Genomic DNA, 18,575 nt, shown 5'->3' on the forward strand with positions numbered 1-18,575 from the left:
TGGTTGAAAGGAGGTGACAGGGAGCATGAGACACAGTTCCAACTGTCCTGTGTGCTGATCACCCCTCCCAGTTGCTAGGCAATGTGAATAACAACATAGGAAATCCCATCATGCTTTGCACAGCATCAGGGAAAAAAAAGCCCGGGCAATTTTCTTTGATGGGTGGAGCTTAGCTAAAAATGCAGCTAAAAATGATGCTTTGGTAAGAAAAACAAAGTTCTGATACTGTGAAACGGTTAAATAAACACCAAGCCTTTTCAGTTCTGCTGAGTAGATTTTTAGTCCGGAGGTTCACTTTAAGGGGTGATCTTATTTCAATATACACTCCCCTAAAGGATTATTAGGAACACCATACGAATACGGTGTTTTACCCCCTTTCGCCTTCAGAACTGCCTTAATTCTATGTGGCATTGATTCAACAAGGTGCTGAAAGCATTCTTTAGAAATGTTGGCCCATATTGATAGGATAGCATCTTGCAGTGGATGGAGATTTGTGGGATGCACATCCAGGGCACGAAGCTCTCGTTCCATCACATCCCAAAGATGCGCTATTGGGTTGAGATCCGGTGACTGTGGGGGCCATTTTAGTACAGTGAACTCATTGTCATGTTCAAGAAACCAATTTTAAATGATTCAAGCTTTGTGACGTGGTGCATTATCCTGCTGGAAGTAGCCATCAGAGGATGGGTACATGGTGGTCATGAAGAGATGGACATGGTCAGAAACCATGCTCAGGTAGCCCGTGGCATTTAAATGATGCCCAATTGGCATTAAGAGGCCTAAAGTGTGCCAAGAAAACATCCCCCACACCATTACACCACCACCACCAGCCTGCACAGTGGTAACAAGACATGATGGATCCATGTTCTCATTCTGTTTATGCCAAATTCTGACTCTATCGAGACTTATCAGACCAGGCAACATTTTTCCAGTCTTCAACTGTCCAATTTTGGTGACCTTGTGCAAATTGTAGCCTCTTTTTCCCATTTGTAGTGGAGATGAGTGGTACCCGGTGGGGTCTTCTGCTGTTGTAGCCCATCCGCCTCAAGGTTGTGCGTGTTGTGGCTTCACAAATGCTTTGCTGCATACCTCGGTTGTAACGAGTGGTTATTTCAGTCAACGTTGCTCTTCTATCAGCTTGAATCAGTCGGCCCATTCTCCTCTGACCTCTAGCATCAACAAGGCATTTTCACCCACAGGACTGACGCATACTGGATGTTTTTCCCTTTTCACACCATTCTTTGCAAACCCTAGAAATAGTTGTGCGTTAAAATCCCAAAAACTGAGTAGATTGTGAAATACTCAGACCGGCCCGTCTGGCACCAACAACCATTCCACGCTCAAAATTGCTTAAATTACCTTTCTTTCCCATTCTGACATTCAGTTTGGAGTTCAGGAGATTGTCTTGACCAGGACCACACCCCTAAATGCATTGAAGTAACTGCCATGTGATTGGTTGGTTAGATAATTGCATTAATGAGAAATTGAACAGGTGTTCCTAATAATCCTTTAGGTGAGAGTGTCAGGGCCAGATTTGGGGAAAGGCACCCAAAGCCCGTGCCTAGGGCGCCAGAATCAACGAGAATCCAAAGGGCGGCAGGTGGTGACAGGCTGACTGCACTTGTCAGCAGCGGTAAGAAGAACCGCTCTGCAAGTCAGCAGCGCCCGCCCCTTTACAATCGGCGGCTTGGAGTGAGCCGCTCTTCCAGGCAGCGTGGAACAAGCTTGGGCAGCAGGGTCGCTCAGTTCAGCCGCAGCCCGCACCTCCCCCCTCCCCCGCGAGATTGGCCGCTAAATGCTATCCCCTGCCAACTCTCCCCCCACCCCAGCAGGAGCCTGTGCGGATGTCTTCTCCCCCCCCCCCCCCCAAACCCAGAGAGAGAGCGGGAGTAGCAGAGTAACGTACCTCTCCAGACTTCCAGCGCTGCTACCGAAGTTTCCTCTGTCAGCCGCCGCTGTGCATCTCTCCCTCTCCTGCTGGCGATTCCTGTCATGTGTCTCACCGGTAACTTGCCAGCGAGTCACATGTGAGAGACGCCAGCAGGAGAGGGAGAGATGCACAGCGGCGGCTGACAGAGGAAACTTCGGTGGCAGCGCTGGAAGTCTGGAGAGGTACGTTACTCTGCTGCTCCTGCTCTCTCTCGGGGTTTGAGGAGGGGGGGGGGGGAAAGACATCCGTATAGGCTTCTGCTGGGGGGGGAGATTTTGCAGGGGATAGCATCTGGCGGCCAATCTCGGGGGGGGGGGGGGGTGAGGGGGGGGGGGGGGTGGTTGCAGCATCTAAGTATACTGGGGGGGGAAGGGGGTGAGAGAATCGGACTACCTATGCTAAAGGGGGGGACATGGCTACTGGCTACCTATGCTGGGGGATAGAATATGACTACCTACACTAAAGGGGGGCATGGCATCTGGCTACCTATATTACTGTAAAGGGGGGGGGCAGGTTCATGAACATATTGCCCAGCTGAAGCCGCGGTTGGCGGTGAATCGCGAAGGCAGAGTCCGGGTCCACACCACACTTCTCTTTTCTTGCTTCTGGTGGTAAGTCCTTCTTTCACTTCACACTTGGGGTTCACCCTCTGGTCATTGGTTTGCACTCACTTTGCTCCCCATCTCAGGGGACTTCGTTTCCTTTGTTTTTTCACTGGTCCTCTTACTTGTCACTTTAGCAGCATTTGCACACACACACTTTGCGTGTACATTGTTTGCATTTGTCACTTTACTTACCTTCCGAGTCATTTGCAGCTATTGTTTGGATCTGAGGAGGGATTGGGCTATATAATTGTCATTTATACAGTGATTGTCATTTATTATTGTGTGTATCCGGGCTTGATGTTTTTAAACTGATTTTAACATTATTTGTGCAACTTATTGTTGAATAAAAGCTCATGTTCATATTTTCTACATCATGAGTTGTGTGGTGCGGTTCTGTAGGGGATTTGGCATCTGGCTACCTATATTACTGTAAAGGGGGGGCAGGTTCATGAACATATTCAGCCCCAATTTGCTGCACAGGACCCTATTTTTTTTCCTGTCTGCACTCCCATGTACAAGTGCAACTATACTGGGCACGCACGAGTATGGCACTCACATTCCTATTAGCACAAAGTCACTTGAGCAGAGAGGAAACAGACATGCACTAAAGACTTTGAGCTACTGGGCATGTGTGGACCATGCTTGGGCAGATCCAGTATGGTTGCACACAGATGGGGGTGTTGCAGCCACAGCGTAGATGAGGGTCCCAGGCAGCAATGAGGGGTCTGAATATGTTCAGAGGGTCCCAGGGCAGGAACAGTGGGCAGCGAGAGGATCTGTTAAGTATTTTTCGTATTTTGTGAAAGGTGAAGACTTTTTGCTTGGCAGAAAGTGTAAGTTTGGGGCTGTGGAGATGTTGTAAAGTGTGTGTGTGTGTGTGTGTGTGTGGGGGGGGGGGGGGGCGGCTGGTGACAGTAGGCCTTGGGCGGTAAAAGGTACAAATCCGGCCCTGGAGAGTGTATAAGACTTATGGTGAAAACACAGATGCAGTTTTCATTGTCCAATTTTATCAAATCAATGAAGGACGAGACTAGGTTCACAGTGGTCAGTTGCACATAACATGCATTACAATGAGTGTGAACAGCAATGGAGACTGGCCATAGACTTTAATACAAAGCCTGCATGCAACAAGTTACAATAATGTGATCAATTACAACACAGTACTGTGACCAGCCCAATAGAATTAAGTGGGCAATGAGATGACATGCAGAATTCTGCAACGCAACTGACCACTGTGAACAGGGCCTGAGGGTTAACACATTTTAAATGCTATGAACAGAATGTGTAGGCAATATCTCATACTATTTGGAAGTGGTGAGATTGGCCAATCAAAAATGATTGTGTACACACCCTTATGCTTTATACGATGAGACCTTCAACACCTCCCCTTTACCCACTTCAGTCCCTCCCATTATTATTAAACATAAGGGCATCAATCTCATCTCAAACCCCCCAAATGAGCTGACCAAGACCTCAGGGAGGGCGCTGCAATACCAGAAAGGTGATATTGGGGGGCATATGGTTGTGCTGCAGGGTAATATGGCACTGCTAGGGGCAGAAGAGGCTATACAGGGGAAATGCCAGCACTGGAGGGACATGGCTATATTCCATATACATCTCCTCTTGTCTCTGTGATGTGACTGAATTATTACTAGGAAGGTGAGATGCCGGCACTGGAGGGACATGGCTATATTCCATATACATCTTCTCTTGTCTCTGTGATGTGACTGAATTATTACTAGGAAGGTGAGATGCCGGCACTGGAGGGACATGGCTATATTCCATATACATCTTCTCTTGTCTCTGTGATGTGACTGAATTATTACTAGGAAGGTGACATGCCAGCACTGGAGGGACATGGCTATATTCCATATACATCTCCTCTTGTCTCTGTGATGTGAGTTATTACTAGGAAGGTGAGATGCCAGCACTGGAGGACATGGCTATATTCCATATACATCTTCTCTTGTCTCTGTGATGTGATATTATTACTAGAAAGGTGAGATGCCAGCAATGGAGGGACATGGCTATATTCCATATACATCTTCTCTTGTCTCTGTGATGTGATATATTTACTAGAAAGGTGAGATGCCGGCACTGGAGGGACATGGCTATATTCCATATACATCTTCTCTTGTCTCTGTGATGTGAATTATTACTAGGAAGGTGAGATGCCGGCACTGGAGGGACATGGCTATATTCCATATACATCTTCTCTTGTCTCTGTGATGTGATATTATTACTAGAAAGGTGAGATGCCAGCACTGGAGGGACATGGCTATATTCCATATACATATTCTCTTGTCTCTGTGATGTGACTGAATTATTACTAGGAAGGTGAGATGCCGGCACTGGAGGGACATGACTATATTCCATATACATCTTCTCTTGTCTCTGTGATGTGAGTTATTACTAGGAAGGTGAGATGCCAGCACTGGAGGGACATGGCTATATTCCATATACATCTTCTCTTGTCTCTGTGATGTGAATTATTACTAGGAAGGTGAGATGCCGGCACTGGGGGGACATGGCTATATTCCATATACATCTTCTCTTGTCTCTGTGATGTGATATTATTACTAGAAAGGTGAGATGCCAGCACTGGAGGGACATGGCTATATTCCATATACATCTTCTCTTGTCTCTGTGATGTGAATTATTACTAGGAAGGTGAGATGCCGGCACTGGAGGGACATGGCTATATTCCATATACATCTTCTCCTGTCTCTGTGATGTGACTGAATTATTACTAGAAAGGTGAGATGCCAGCACTGGAGGGACATGGCTATATTGCATATACATCTTCTCTTGTCTCTGTGATGTGAGTTATTACTAGGAAGGTGAGATGCCAGCACTGGAGGGACATGGCTGTATTCCATATACATCTTCTCTTGTCTCTGTGATGTGACTGAATTATTACTAGGAAGGTGAGATGCCAGCACTGGGGGGACATGGCTATATTCCATATACATCTTCTCTTGTCTCTGTGATGTGAGTTATTACTAGGAAGGTGAGATGCTGGCACTGGAGGGACATGGCTATATTCCATATACATCTTCTCTTGTCTCTGTGATGTGACTGAATTATTACTAGGAAGGTGAGATGCCAGCACTGGAGGGACATGGCTATATTCCATATACATCTTCTCTTGTCTCTGTGATGTGAATTATTACTAGGAAGGTGAGATGCCGGCACTGGAGGGACATGGCTATATTCCATATACATCTTCTCTTGTCTCTGTGATGTGAATTATTACTAGGAAGGTGAGATGCCGGCACTGGAGGGACATGGCTATATTCCATATACATCTTCTCTTGTCTCTGTGATGTGAATTATTACTAGGAAGGTGAGATGCCAGCACTGGGGGGACATGGCTATATTCCATATACATCTTCTCTTGTCTCTGTGATGTGAATTATTACTAGGAAGGTGAGATGCCAGCACTGGGGGGACATGGCTATATTCCATATACATCTTCTCTTGTCTCTGTGATGTGAATTATTACTAGGAAGGTGAGATGCCGGCACTGGAGGGACATGGCTATATTCCATATACATCTTCTCTTGTCTCTGTGATGTGACTGAATTATTACTAGGAAGGTGAGATGCCGGCACTGGAGGGACATGGCTATATTCCATATACATCTTCTCTTGTCTCTGTGATATGAATTATTACTAGGAAGGTGAGATGCCAGCACTGGAGGGACATGGCTATATTCCATATACATCTTCTCTTGTCTCTGTGATGTGAATTATTACTAGGAAGGTGAGATGCCGGCACTGGAGGACATGGCTATATTCCATATACATCTTCTCTTGTCTCTGTGATGTGAGTTATTACTAGGAAGGTGAGATGCCGGCACTGGAGGGACATGGCTATATTCCATATACATCTTCTCTTGTCTCTGTGATGTGACTGAATTATTACTAGGAAGGTGAGATGCCGGCACTGGAGGGACATGGCTATATTCCATATACATCTTCTCTTGTCTCTGTGATGTGATATTATTACTAGAAAGGTGAGATGCCAGCACTGGAGGGACATGGCTATATTCCATATACATCTTCTCTTGTCTCTGTGATATGAATTATTACTAGGAAGGTGAGATGCCAGCACTGGAGGGACATGGCTATATTCCATATACATCTTCTCTTGTCTCTGTGATGTGAGTTATTACTAGGAAGGTGAGATGCCAGCACTGGAGGGACATGGCTATATTCCATATACATCTTCTCTTGTCTCTGTGATGTGAGTTATTACTAGGAAGGTGAGATGCCGGCACTGGAGGGACATGGCTATATTCCATATACATCTTCTCTTGTCTCTGTGATGTGACTGAATTATTACTAGGATAGTGAGATGCCAGCACTGGAGGGACATGGCTATATTCCATATACATCTCCTCTGGTCTCTGTGATGTGAGTGAATTATTACTAGGAAGGTGAGATGCTGGCACTGGAGGGACATGGCTATATTCCATATACATCTTCTCTTGTCTCTGTGATGTGAATTATTACTAGGAAGGTGAGATGCCAGCACTGGAGGGACATGGCTATATTCCATATACATATTCTCTTGTCTCTGTGATGTGACTGAATTATTACTAGGAAGGTGAGATGCTGGCACTGGAGGGACATGGCTATATTCCATATACATCTTCTCTTGTCTCTGTGATGTGAATTATTACTAGGAAGGTGAGATGCCAGCACTGGAGGGACATGGCTATATTCCATATACATCTTCTCTTGTCTCTGTGATATGAATTATTACTAGGAAGGTGAGATGCCAGCACTGAAGGGACATGGCTATATTCCATATACATCTTCTCTTGTCTCTGTGATGTGAATTATTACTAGGAAGGTGAGATGCCAGCACTGGAGGGACATGGCTATATTCCATATACATCTTCTCTTGTCTCTGTGATGTGAATTATTACTAGGAAGGTGAGATGCCGGCACTGGAGGGACATGGCTATATTCCATATACAGCTTCTCTTATCTCTCTGATGTGACTGAGTTATTACTAGGAAGGTGAGATGCCAGCACTGGAGGGACATGGCTATATTCCATATACATCTCCCCTTGTCTCTGTGATGTGACTGAATTATTACTAGGAAGGTGAGATGCCGGCACTGGAGGGACATGGCTATATTCCATATACATCTTCTCTTGTCTCTGTGATGTGAATTATTACTAGGAAGGTGAGATGCCGGCACTGGAGGACATGGCTATATTCCATATACATCTTCTCTTGTCTCTGTGATGTGAATTATTACTAGGAAGGTGAGATGCCAGCACTGGAGGGACATGGCTATATTCCATATACATCTCCTCTTGTCTCTGTGATGTGACTGAATTATTACTAGGAAGGTGAGATGCCGGCACTGGGGGGACATGGCTATATTCCATATACATCTTCTCTTGTCTCTGTGATGTGAGTTATTACTAGGAAGGTGAGATGCCGGCACTGGAGGGACATGGCTATATTCCATATACATCTTCTCTTGTCTCTGTGATGTGACTGAATTATTACTAGGAAGGTAAGATGCCAGCACTGGTGGGACATGGCTATATTCCATATACATCTTCTCTTGTGTCTGTGATGTGAGTTATTACTAGGAAGGTGAGATGCCGGCACTGGAGGGACATGGCTATATTCCATATACATCTTCTCTTGTCTCTGTGATGTGACTGAATTATTACTAGGAAGGTAAGATGCCAGCACTGGTGGGACATGGCTATATTCCATATACATCTTCTCTTGTCTCTGTGATGTGAGTTATTACTAGGAAGGTGAGATGCCGGCACTGGAGGGACATGGCTATATTCCATATACATCTTCTCTTGTCTCTGTGATGTGACTGAGTTATTACTAGGAAGGTGAGATGCCAGCACTGGAGGGACATGGCTATATTCCATATACATCTTCTCTTGTCTCTGTGATGTGACTGAGTTATTACTAGGAAGGTGAGATGCGGGCACTGGAGGGACATGGCTATATTCCATATACATCTTCTCTTGTCTCTGTGATGTGAGTTATTACTAGGAAGGTGAGATGCCAGCACTGGAGGGACATGGCTATATTCCATATACATCTTCTCTTGTCTCTGTGATGTGACTGAATTATTACTAGGAAGGTGAGATGCTAGCACTGGAGGGACATGGCTATATTCCATATACATCTTCTCTTGTCTCTGTGATGTGACTGAATTATTACTAGGAAGGTGAGATGCTAGCACTGGAGGGACATGGCTATATTCCATATACATCTTCTCTTGTCTCTGTGATGTGACTGAATTATTACCAGGAAGGTGAGATGCCAGCACTGGAGGGACATGGCTATATTCCATATACATCTTCTCTTATCTCTGTGATGTGACTGAGTTATTACTAGGAAGGTGAGATGCCAGCACTGGAGGGACATGGCTATATTCCATATACATCTTCTCTTGTCTCTGTGATGTGACTGAACTGAATTATTACTAGGAAGGTGAGATGCGGGCACTGGAGGGACATGGCTATATTCCATATACATCTTCTCTTGTCTCTGTGATGTGAGTTATTACTAGGAAGGTGAGATGCCAGCACTGGAGGGACATGGCTATATTCCATATACATCTTCTCTTGTCTCTGTGATGTGACTGAATTATTACTAGGAAGGTGAGATGCTAGCACTGGAGGGACATGGCTATATTCCATATACATCTTCTCTTGTCTCTGTGATGTGAGTTATTAAAAGGAAGGTGAGATGCCGGCACTGGAGGGACATGGCTATATTCCATATACATCTTCTCTTGTCTCTGTGATGTGACTGAATTATTACTAGGAAGGTGAGATGCCAGCACTGGAGGGACATGGCTATATTCCATATACATCTTCTGTTGTCTCTGTGATGTGACTGAATTATTACTAGGAAGGTAAGATGCCAGCACTGGGGGGACATGGCTATATTCTATATACATCTTCTCTTGTCTCTGTGATGTGACTGAGTTATTACTAGGAAGGTGAGATGCCAGCACTGGGGGGACATGGCTATATTCCATATACATCTTCTCTTGTCTCTGTGATGTGACTGAGTTATTACTAGGAAGGTGAGATGCCAGCACTGGAGGGACATGACTATATTCCATATACATCTTCTCTTGTCTCTGTGATGTGACTGAATTATTACTAGGAAGGTGAGATGCCGGCACTGGAGGGACATGGCTATATTCCATATACATCTTCTCTTGTCTCTGTGATGTAAGTTATTACTAGGAAGGTGAGATGCCAGCACTGGAGGGACATGGCTATATTCCATATACATCTTCTCTTGTCTCTGTGATGTGACTGAATTATTACTAGGAAGGTGAGATGCCAGCACTGGAGGGACATAGCTATATTCCATATACATCTTCTCTTGTCTCTGTGATGTGACTGAATTATTACTAGGAAGGTGAGATGCCGGCACTGGAGGGACATGGCTATATTCCATATACATCTTCTCTTGTCTCTGTGATGTGACTGAATTATCACTAGGAAGGTGAGATGCCGGCACTGGAGGGACATGGCTATATTCCATATACATCATCTCTTGTCTCTGTGATGTGACTGAATTATTACTAGGAAGGTGAGATGCCAGCACTGGAGGGACATAGCTATATTCCATATACATCTTCTCTTGTCTCTGTGATGTGACTGAATTATTACTAGGAAGGTGAGATGCCAGCACTGGAGGGACATAGCTATATTCCATATACATCTTCTCTCGTCTCTGTGATGTGACTGAATTATTACTAGGAAAGTGAGATGCCAGCACTGGAGGGACATGGCCATATTCCATATACATCTTCTCTTGTCTCTGTGATGTGACTGAATTATCACTAGGAAGGTGAGATGCCGGCACTGGGGGGACATGGCGATATTCCATATACATCTTCTCTTGTCTCTGTGATGTGAATTATTACTAGGAAGGTGAGATGCCAGCACTGGAGGGACATGGCTATATTCCATATACATCTTCTCTTGTCTCTGTGATGTGAGTTATTACTAGGAAGGTGAGATGACGGCACTGGAGGGACATGGCTATATTCCATATACATATTCTCTTGTCTCTGTGATGTGAATTATTACTAGGAAGGTGACATGCCAGCACTGGAGGGACATGGCTATATTCCATATACATCTTCTCTTGTCTCTGTGATGTGAGTTATTACTAGGAAGGTGAGATGCCGGCACTGGAGGGACATGGCTATATTCCATATATACATCTTCTCTTGTCTCTGTGATGTGAATTATTACTAGGAAGGTGAGATGCCAGCACTGGAGGGACATAGCTATATTCCATATACATCTTCTCTTGTCTCTGTGATGTGAATTATTGCTAGGAAGGTGAGATGCCGGCACTGGAGGTACATGGCTATATTCCATATACATATTCTCTTGTCTCTGTGATGTGAATTATTACTAGGAAGGTGACATGCCAGCACTGGAGGGACATGGCTATATTCCATATACATCTTCTCTTGTCTCTGTGATGTGAGTTATTACTAGGAAGGTGAGATGCCAGCACTGGGGGGACATGGCTATATTCCATATACATCATCTCTTGTCTCTGTGATGTGACTGAATTATTACTAGGAAGGTGAGATGCCAGCACTGGAGGGACATGGCTATATTCCATATACATCTTCTCTTGTCTCTGTGATGTGACTGAATTATTACTAGGAAGGTGAGATGCCGGCACTGGAGGGACATGGCTATATTCCATATACATCTTCTCTTGTCTCTGTGATGTGACTGAGCTATTACTAGGAAGGTAAGATGCCAGCACTGGGGGGACATGGCTATATTCCATATACATCATCTCTTGTCTCTGTGATGTGACTGAATTATTACTAGGAAGGTGAGATGCCGGCACTGGGGGGACATGGCTATATTCCATATACATCTTCTCTTGTCTCTGTGATGTGAATTATTACTAGGAAGGTGACATGCCGGCACTGGAGGGACATGGCTATATTCCATATACATCTCCTCTTGTCTCTGTGATGTGACTGAATTATTACTAGGAAGGTGAGATGCCGGCACTGTAGGGACATGGCTATATTCCATATACATCTTCTCCAGTCTCTGTGATGTGACTGAATTATTACTAGGAAGGTGAGATGCCGGCACTGGAGGGACATGGCTATATTCCATATACATCTTCTCTTGTCTCTGTGATGTGATATTATTACTAGAAAGGTGAGATGCCGGCACTGGAGGGACATGGCTATATTCCATATACATCTTCTCTTGTCTCTGTGATGTGACTGAATTATTACTAGGAAGGTGAGATGCCGGCACTGGAGGGACATGGCTATATTCCATATACATCTTCTCTTGTCTCTGTGATGTGACTGAATTATTACTAGGAAGGTGAGATGCCGGCACTGTAGGGACATGGCTATATTCCATATACATCTTCTCTTGTCTCTGTGATGTGACTGAATTATTACTAGGAAGGTGAGATGCCGGCACTGGAGGGACATGGCTATATTCCATATACATCTTCTCTTGTCTCTGTGATGTGACTGAATTATTACTAGGAAGGTGAGATGCCGGCACTGTAGGGACATGGCTATATTCCATATACATCTTCTCCTGTCTCTGTGATGTGACTGAATTATTACTAGGAAGGTGACATGCCAGCACTGGAGGGACATGGCTATATTCCAAATACATCTTCTCTTGTCTCTGTGATGTGACTGAGTTATTACTAGGAAGGTGAGATGCCAGCACTGGAGGGACATGGCTATATTCCATATACATCTTCTGTTGTCTCTGTGATGTGACTGAATTATTACTAGGAAGGTGAGATGCCAGCACTGGAGGGACATGGCTATATTCCATATACATCTTCTCTTGTCTCTGTGATGTGAATTATTACCAGGAAGGTGAGATGCCGGCACTGGAGGGACATGGCTATATTCCATATACATCTCCTCTTGTCTCTGTGATGTGACTGAATTATTACTAGGAAGGTGAGATGCCGGCACTGTAGGGACATGGCTATATTCCATATACATCTTCTCCAGTCTCTGTGATGTGACTGAATTATTACTAGGAAGGTGAGATGCCGGCACTGGAGGGACATGGCTATATTCCATATACATCTTCTCTTGTCTCTGTGATGTGACTGAATTATTACTAGGAAGGTGAGATGCCGGCACTGGAGGGACATGGCTATATTCCATATACATCTTCTCTTGTCTCTGTGATGTGACTGAATTATTACTAGGAAGGTGAGATGCCGGCACTGTAGGGACATGGCTATATTCCATATACATCTTCTCTTGTCTCTGTGATGTGACTGAATTATTACTAGGAAGGTGAGATGCCGGCACTGTAGGGACATGGCTATATTCCATATACATCTTCTCCTGTCTCTGTGATGTGACTGAATTATTACTAGGAAGGTGACATGCCAGCACTGGAGGGACATGGCTATATTCCAAATACATCTTCTCTTGTCTCTGTGATGTGACTGAGTTATTACTAGGAAGGTGAGATGCCAGCACTGGAGGGACATGGCGATATTCCATATACATCTTCTGTTGTCTCTGTGATGTGACTGAATTATTACTAGGAAGGTGAGATGCCAGCACTGGAGGGACATGGCTATATTCCATATACATCTTCTCTTGTCTCTGTGATGTGAATTATTACCAGGAAGGTGAGATGCCGGCACTGGAGGGACATGGCTATATTCCATATACATCTCCTCTTGTCTCTGTGATGTGGCTGAATTATTACTAGGAAGGTAAGATGCCGGCACTGGAGGGACATGGCTATATTCCATATACATCTTCTCTTGTCTCTGTGATGTGAATTATTACTAGGAAGGTGAGATGCCGGCACTGGAGGGACATGGCTATATTCCATATACATCTTCTCTTGTCCCTGTGATGTGACTGAATTATTACTAGGAAGGTGAGATGCTGGCACTGGAGGGACATGGCTATATTCCATATACATCTTCTCTTGTCTCTGTGATGTGAATTATTACTAGGAAGGTGAGATGCCGGCACTGGAGGGACATGGCTATATTCCATATACATCTTCTCTTGTCCCTGTGATGTGACTGAATTATTACTAGGAAGGTGAGATGCTGGCACTGGAGGGACATGGCTATATTCCATATACATCTTCTCTTGTCTCTGTGATGTGAATTATTACTAGGAAGGTGAGATGCCGGCACTGGAGGGACATGGCTATATTCCATATACATCTTCTCTTGTCTCTGTGATGTGACTGAATTATTACTAGGAAGGTGAGATGCCGGCACTGGAGGGACATGGCTATATTCCATATACATCTTCTCTTGTCTCTGTGATGTGAATTATTACTAGGAAGGTGAAATGCCAGCTATAATCTATGGCACATGTAGGGGGGTCACTGGGAAACGGGTGGTAAACAAGTCACAGCAGTTATATAGAAGTCTCTTGTATGACAATTACTTCAAGGGGGATGATCCGGATAGTGACAGGTGTACTATGACCTCCTCTGTAACAAAATATGTCCACCCCGACCTTTGCCCTGCCCAATATATAACAACAATCACACAATTACCTCTTCCAGCCGAGTGTTCTCTCCACCTCCTGCAACCTCTTTTCCTGCTGTTACATCACTTCCTTTCTTTGGGTTAATTTCCTCCTTTCTGTGCGTTCCACCTGGAAGGTGTGACGTCGCCATCTTGTGGTGAATGGGCTAACTGCAGCATATGTGTGTGTGTGTGTGTGTGTGTGTGTGTGTGTGTGGAATCACCTGCACTCTGCCGTCTAATACTATTAGTATTACTATTTTTCTCTGCTACTAAAAACATCTTCATCTACAGATACATCCTATTTCATGATGATTTATAATAATCATATTATTAGTCCCCAGACTGGAGATGTAGAGCTGCCATATGCAGACCCCAAAACTTTTGAAGCTGAGAAAGAGGGACCCTTAAGCCACGCTGTGTGGCCTTAAAGGACAACTGTAATGAGAAGACTATGGAGGTTGCCATATTTATTTCCTATTAAACAATACCAGTTGCCTGGCAGCCCTGCTGATCTATTTGGCTGCAGAAGTGTATGAATCACACACCAGAAACAAGCATGCAGCTAAGAATCCCCTGATCTGCTGCATGCTTGTTCAGGGTCAATGGCTAAACGTATTAGAGGCAGAGGATCAGCAGCTTAGCCAGGCAACTGGTAATGCTTAAAAGGAAATCAATATGGCAGCCTCCATAGCCCTCTCACTTCAGTTGTCCTTTAAGCTACATCCCTACTTTAGCAAACTGTCGGTAAGTGGGTGTATTCATGACACGTGTGGGCAAAGCCTATTGTAAAATAATGGACCCACATTTTCTTCCCAAACATTATTAGGCAAAGTACCCTTCACATGCACAGACTTCTGCATCTACAGAACCATACCTAATATTGTAGCATTACCCCAAACCACACTCAACATTGCAGCGTTAACTGCAAAAACCATATGGGTTGGGAGGAGGGTGCCAGTGGGTAGAAGGAGTGTGTGAGTAGGAGGAGGCTGCCATTGGTTAGGAGGGGGCCGCTGGTGGTGGGGAGAATGGGGCCGGTGGGTGAGGAGGAGGGTTCCAGTGGGTGAGGAGGAGGGTGCCAGTGGGTGTTGAGGAAAGGGTACCACTGGTTTGGGAAAAGGGTACCACTGGGTGAGAAGGAGGGTGCCACTGGGTGGGGAGCAAGGAGGCAGTGGATAAGGAGCAGGGTGCCACTGGGTGGGGAGAAGAGTGCCAGTGGGTGAGGATACCACTGGGTGAGGAGGAGGGTGCCAGTGGGTGGGGAGAAGGGTACCACTGGGTGGGGAGGAGGGTGCCAGTGGGTGGGGAGGAGGAGGGAGCCAGTGGGTGAGAAAGAGGGTGCCACGGGGTGAGGAGGAGGGTGCCAGCGATTGAGAAGGAGGGAGCCACTGGGTGAGGAGGATGCCAGTGGGCGAGGAGGAAGCCACTGAGTGAGGAGGAGGGTGCAAGTGGGTGAGAAAGAGGGTGCAAGTGGGTGAGAAGGAGGGTGTCAGTGGGAGAGAATGAGGGTGCCAGTGGATGGGGAGGAGGGTGTGAGTATGTGGGGAGGAGGAGGAGGGAGCCAGTGGGTGAGAAGGAGGGTGCCAGGGGTTAAGAAGGAGGATGTCAGTGGGTAGGAGGAGGTTGCCACTGGGTGAGGAGGCTGCCAGTTGGTGGGGAGAAGGGTGCCATTTCACTGCAGTTCCTCTTAAAGTTCCTCTTTAAGTTACAAGAAAAACATTTTAATAATTAGCCCAGCGATCAATGAATGGGATTATAGATCCCATTAATTGATTGAAGCCCCCCGCAGAAAAACCGACAGCCACTTATCAGAGGGTGCAGTTTTTCTGAGTAACGAAAAGTTTGCTGTCCTCCGAATGCTTCCTGGAAGCTTACGATCACTCTTCCAGGACTTTTTGACTGAGGCCATCTTGTGGCCAAATAGTAAAACTACACCCACATCCATTTTTCAATAAATAAATACATTTTTTTCCATAAAAAAATTAGCCATTTATCTCCCACACTAAAAATTACCCAAATAAAATTTTTAATAATAAAAAATAAATAAAAAAAATTACAATTAAAAAACAAAAACATAAATAGTTACCTAAGGGTCTGAACTTTATACATTTGCATGTCAAAAAAGGTATATTATTATAATTTTTTTATTAAATTATTGGCTTGTAAATAGTGATGGACGCAAAAATGAAAAAATGCACATTTCCAAATAAAATATCGGCGCAATACATTGTGATAGGGACATAATTTAAATGGTGTAATAATTGGGACAAATGGGCAAATAAAATACATGAGTTTTAATTATGGTAGCATGTATTAATTTCAAACTATAATGGCCAAAAACTGAGAAATAATGATTTTTTAATCATATTATTAATATTCCTGTTCAAATGGATTTAAAATTAATTCTTAGCAAAATGTATCACCCAAAGAAGGCCTAATTGGTGGCAGAAAAAACAAGATATAGATCAATTCATTGTGATTAGTGATAACAGTTATTGGCAAATGAATGGGAGGTGAAAGTTATGCTACGTACACACTTGAAAGATAAATGAAAGATATCAGACCAATTTTACCCCCTTCCATGTAGTATGAGAGCCATACTCTACACAGTCTATTCTATTGAGCTGCACTCCCCATCAGATAGAAATCTTTGCAAGATGCTGCACACACAGATGCTGTACACATGCAACAGATCAGTATCTGCAAGATATCTGTTCCTGCAAAAGATCCATTCCTGCAAAATGCATTCATAGTCTATGAGATCTGCAGATCATCATACACACCTTGTTTAACAGACTTCATCTGCATATCTGACAATCATCTGCGGATCTGATCTGCAGATGAATGTCTGTTAAACAAGGTGTGTATGAGGATCTGCAGATATCATAGACTATGAATGCATTTTGCAGGAATGGATCTTTTGCAGGAACAGATCTTTTGCAGTTACTGAGCTGTTGCATGTGTACAGCATCTTTGTGTGCAGCATCTTGCAAAGATTTTTATCTGATGGGGAGTTCAGCTCCATAGAATAGACTGTGTAGAGTATGGCTCTCATACTACATGGAAGGGGGTAAAATTGGTCTGATATCTTTCATTTATCTTTCAAGTGTGTATGTAGCATTACTCAGATGCAAAAAATAAACAACCCTGTGGGCTTAACCACTTCAGGAACGGCCGCCTAACCCCCCTTAAGGACCAGGGCAATTTGCATGGAGGGAGGGGGGGGGGTCGGGCGGCCGGATCCCCTCTGTGGCTGGGCAGTGTCCCCCATGGAGGCAGGTGTCCCCCCTGTAGCTGGCAGCCATCACTCACCTTCCAGGCTCCAGCGATGAGCCACAGTAACCACCTCTTCTCCAGCCGGCATCTCCGCTCCAAATGACACTCAGGTCGGGTCGCGGCGGACCCGGCGCTGATGTCAGACGGAGCAGAGATGCCAGCCAGAGCAGAGGGGGGCGCCGATCGTCTTCTTTTCCCCCCCTACCGCCACAGCTGTCAAAGTTATCACTAGGATCCGTCGGCGATCGTAGTGATCACATGATCAGCAGCCATACGCAATGGCTGCTGATCACTGAGGGGAGATGCCAGCTGTCATATGACAGCTTCATCTCCCCTCTCCGGTGCGCACAATCGCGTCGGGATGGTTTGTTAGCGCGGACGGTGAATCAATGTCCGGTCAGAACGGTAGCACCACCTGCTGGACGTTGATTCACATATATAAGTAGATAAATACTAGTTCTACTTACATAACAGATGTATTGTGCTATCCAGGTATTGATTCCTGTGAATTTTATAAAGGAAAAGCAGAAAATCCTATTCTAGGCAGTGGCCATCTTGCCAAGCTAATGTTGACAGCATATCCTCCCTGACTCTTGTTCCCCCCCCCCCTCCTTTCTCTTGCTCATTGTGTATTCATTAGCTGCCCTCCTCCCAGAGTCTTTTTTTATTTACACATCCAATCACTGAGTCACCTCAGCCTTGCTTGTAAACACAAGTAATTAGAGGGTGTTTCTGATAAGCAGCTAGTCAGCAGCAGAAAAAGTTTTGCAAGTTTTGAATGCAGGATTAGCATCTTTATCACTTAATACACTCAGACCAGTTGCTGTTGAAATTAGATTATTATGGTGACAATACCGCTTTAAGTGGTTAATGAAGAATCTTGAGTTTCAAAAGATTTTTATTAGTTATACACACAATGAAAACCAAAACATAGCCATATAAATGCAAAGAGTGGCCCTCGCAGGGGCAGCTTCTGTATATGGCAACTTTTACGTGTACAGACATATATAAAGGAACATAAAGGAATGCAATATTATTAAACAGACGATAAAAAGGACAGTCTTGGTCTTGTAAGGCTTATCAGGTAGCCCAACATCAACAACTTCATTGAACAAAACAAAAACTGCAATAGAGGCCGTAAACACAGATGTTCAAGTTTGAGCCTCCGATGTGACCACACATTGTGGGCCGCACGATGG

General features: G+C 44.7%; 1 protein-coding gene across 1 annotated transcript in view; it reads right to left on the bottom strand.

The window, feature by feature from the left end:
* The window catches only part of LOC137537263 (zinc finger protein 850-like), a 99,255-nt gene extending 85,090 nt beyond the window's left edge, over nucleotides 1-14,165 (bottom strand). Inside the window, exon 1 of the mRNA XM_068259349.1 lies at nucleotides 14,127-14,165. The gene's annotated coding sequence lies outside the window, so the exon portion shown is untranslated. The remainder of the gene's footprint in view (nucleotides 1-14,126) is intronic.
* Nucleotides 14,166-18,575: the final 4,410 nt, after the last annotated feature.

Source organism: Hyperolius riggenbachi, chromosome 10 (genome assembly GCF_040937935.1).
Source record: "Hyperolius riggenbachi isolate aHypRig1 chromosome 10, aHypRig1.pri, whole genome shotgun sequence".
Taxonomy (NCBI): Eukaryota; Metazoa; Chordata; class Amphibia; order Anura; family Hyperoliidae; genus Hyperolius; species Hyperolius riggenbachi.